The following is a 3631-nucleotide window of genomic DNA, read 5'->3' as shown; positions in this document are numbered from 1 at the left end:
CTTATAAGGGTTAAAAGTTGACCAGTGATTTCTCATTTTTAGAACAAAATTTACAAAACCATTTGTTTTAGGGGCCACATCACACTTGAAGTCACACCAAAAGTGACAACACATTCAAGAAGTTTAAATGTTGCGTTTGCAGAGCCCTTGATGTGCCTAGACAGTAGCAACCCCCCATATGTGACCCCATTTTGGAAACTAGGCCCCCCAAGGAGCTTATATAGATGTGTGGTGAGCACTTTGAAGCCTTAAGTGCTTCATAGAAGTTTATAACGCAGAGCCGTGAAAATACAAAATCATTTTTTTCCACAAAAATGATTTTTTAGCCCATTATTTTTTATTTTCCCAAGGGTAAGAGGAGAAATTAGACTCACAAAGTTGGTGTGCAATTTGTCCTGAGTACACTGATGCCCCATTTTTGGGGGTAAACTACTGTTTGGGCACACGTCGGGGCTCGGAAGGGAGGGAGCATCGCTTGACTTTTTGAATGCAAAATTGGCTGGAATCAATGGTGGCACGATGTTGCATTTGGAGACCCTCTGATGTGCCTAAATAGTGGAAACACCTCAATTCTCACTCCAACCCTAACCCCAACACACCCCTAACCCCAACCGTAACTCTAACTCCAACCCACCCCTAATTCCAACCCTAGCCGTAACCCACAAACCTAATCCCAACACACCCCTAAACCTAATCCCAACACACCCATAACCCTAACCCCAACGCACCCCTAACTCTAACCATAATCCTAACCACAACCCTAATCCTAACACCAAACCATAACCCTAACCACAAACCTAACCCCAGCACACCCCTATCCTTAATTCCAACCCTAATCCTAATTCAAACCCTAACTTTTGCCTAACACTAACCTTAATGGAAAAATAAAAATAAATATATGTTCTTTATTTCATTATTTTTCCCTAACTATGGGGGTGATAAAGGGGGGGGTTTATTTATATTTTTTTATTTTGATCACTGTGATAGGGTCTATCACAGTGACCAAAATGAACCAATAAGAAAAATCTTCCTATTGTTGCCAGGTGCCAACCGGCAGAACTCAGCAGGCGCAATGTGCATGCGCCCGCCATTTTCTTTCCGGAAGTGGATGGCAGCGCCATGGAGGGGAAGCACGCGGGCCGAGGAGCACCGGGAGGTACCGGGGACCCTATTTCTCTCTCCTCTGATGTGCAATCACATCAGAGGAGAGAGAAATTAAATGGCACATCAGACTTTTTTGCGGTCACTATTATATGGTTAATAACGGCCATCGCAAAAGTGGGGTCGGTAAAAACCGACCCGAACCATGTTTTCTGGGGTCTCAGCTACCCCCGGCAGCCGAGACCCCGGAGGAAAACCGACTCTGAGGGGGAGCTATACACTGTTTCCTCAGTGCCATGAATTCACGGCGCTGTGGTTTAAGTACCCTAACGGTATAACGGCGACCACAAAAGAAAGTCCTATTTGCCATTTAATTTTGCTCTCCTCTGATGTGATCTCAAAAAAATAATTTTTTATTTTTACGGCTCTGCGTTATAAACTTTAGTGAAACACTTGGGGGTTCAAAGTTCTCACCACACATCTAGATCAGTTCCTTGGGGGTATAGTTTCCAAAGTGGGGTCACTTGGAGGGGGGGGGGGGGTTTCCAAATGCGACATGGCGTCCAATCTCAATTCCAGCAAATTTTGGTTTGAAGAAGTCAAACGGCGCTCCTTCCCTTCTGAGCCCTGCCGTGTGCCTAAACAGTGGTCTACCCCCACATATGGTGTATCGGCGTATTCAGGAGAAATTGCACAACAAATTTTGTGGTTCATTTTCTCTTTTTACGTTTGTGAAAATAAAAAAACTGATTCTGAGGTAAAATGTTTGTGAAAGCAAGTTAAATGTTCATTTTTTCCTTCCTCATTGCTTCACTTCCTGTGACGCACGTAAAGGGTTATCTTCTTGAATATGGTTTTCAGCACCTTGAGGGGTCCAGTTTTTAGAATGGTGTCACTTTTGGGTATTTTCTGTAAAGTAGACATGTGGGAAATGTTATTTATTATTTTGTGAAACATCTCTCCGATTTAAGGGAATAAAAATTAAGTTTGAAAATTGTGAAATTTTACAAATTTTCACCATATTTGTGTTTTTCATAAATAAACGCAAGTCATATCAAAGAAATTTTACCACTAACATGAAGAATATGTCACGAAAAAACGTTCCAGTGTGACAGTGGTCAGAACTGTAAAAATTGGCCCGGACATTAAGCTGCAAATTGGCTCTGCTACTAAAGCCCCCGTCTCACATAACGAGATCGCTAAAGCATCACCGATTTTGTGACGCAACAGCGATCTCGCCACATGTGACACGTAGCGGCGACCAGCCCCCCCCTGCTGGATATCGCTGATCGTGCTGGAATGTCCTGGGCCATTTTTTTCATCGTTGGTGTCCCGCTGGCCAGCGCGCATCACTGTGTTTGATGCCGATGAGCGACCTCGTTGGCGACGCAGAACTCAGGGACACAGGCTGGAATCGTTCAGAATAGCTGCTGTGTGACAAGGTACCAACGACCGCCGGATCGTTGCTGCATCACTGATGAGATCTGCCTGTTTGGCAGCTTACTAGCGACCATTTAGCGACGCACCAGAGATCCTTACCAGGTCATATCGTTGTCGGGATCGCTGGTGCATCGCTAAGTGTACCCTAAGAGGTTAACAGCAACAGCCTCTAATAGAGTGATGTTTGTAAACAAATATTATTGGGGCAGCACAGTGGCTAGCACTGTAGCTGGGGTCCTGGGTTCAAATCCCACCAAGGATAACATCTGCAAAGAGTTTGTTCTCCCTGTGTGTGCGCGCATGGATTTTCTCCCACATACCGATATTGAATCTGCACTGCTCCAAAAAAAATAAATGGCATACTAAAATATCACATCCTAGATATCACTGAATGAAATAGTCCAGGTTTTTATTTATTACATAGTGGAATGTGTTGAGAATAATAAAACATAAAAAAGTGATCAATGTAAATCAAAATAGGTCTGGATTTGGAATGATACTCAAAATCAAAGTAGAAAATCAAATTAAAGCCTGATCCAACATCAGTGGAAATGCCTCAAATGATCAGTAGTGCGTTTGACCTCCCTACAGTGCCTAGGCATTGTCCTGATGAGGCGGATATTCTCTGAGGGATCTGCTCCCAGACCTGGATTAAAGCATCAGTCAACTTGTGGACAGTCTGTGGTGCAAAGGGTTGTTGGTGGATGGCATGAGACAGTCCTAGATGTGTTAGATTCAGATCTAGAGAACAGACAGCCCAGTCCATAGCATCAATGCTTTCAACATGCAGGAACTGTTTACACACTTCAGCCACATGAAGATGAACATGATCATACATCAGAAGGTACCCAGTACATCTGCATATGGTCTCACAATGGGTCTGAGAATCTCATGCTGGTACCTTTTGGCAGACTGGGTAGCACATGGAGAGCTGTGCAGCCCTCCAAAGAAATGCACACCATACCATTACTGACCAACTACCAAACCGGTCATACTGTTGCAGGCAGCAGAACGTTCTCCACGGCATCTCCAGCCTCTGTAACATGCTCAATGTGAACCTGCTGTCATGAGTGAAGAGCACAGGGCCGAA

This window comes from Dendrobates tinctorius, unplaced genomic scaffold (assembly GCF_039654945.1).
Source record: "Dendrobates tinctorius isolate UK_male_01 unplaced genomic scaffold, ASM3965494v1 ptg000044l, whole genome shotgun sequence".
Classification (NCBI taxonomy): Eukaryota; Metazoa; Chordata; class Amphibia; order Anura; family Dendrobatidae; genus Dendrobates; species Dendrobates tinctorius.
Note: the sequence above shows the minus strand (reverse complement) of the source record.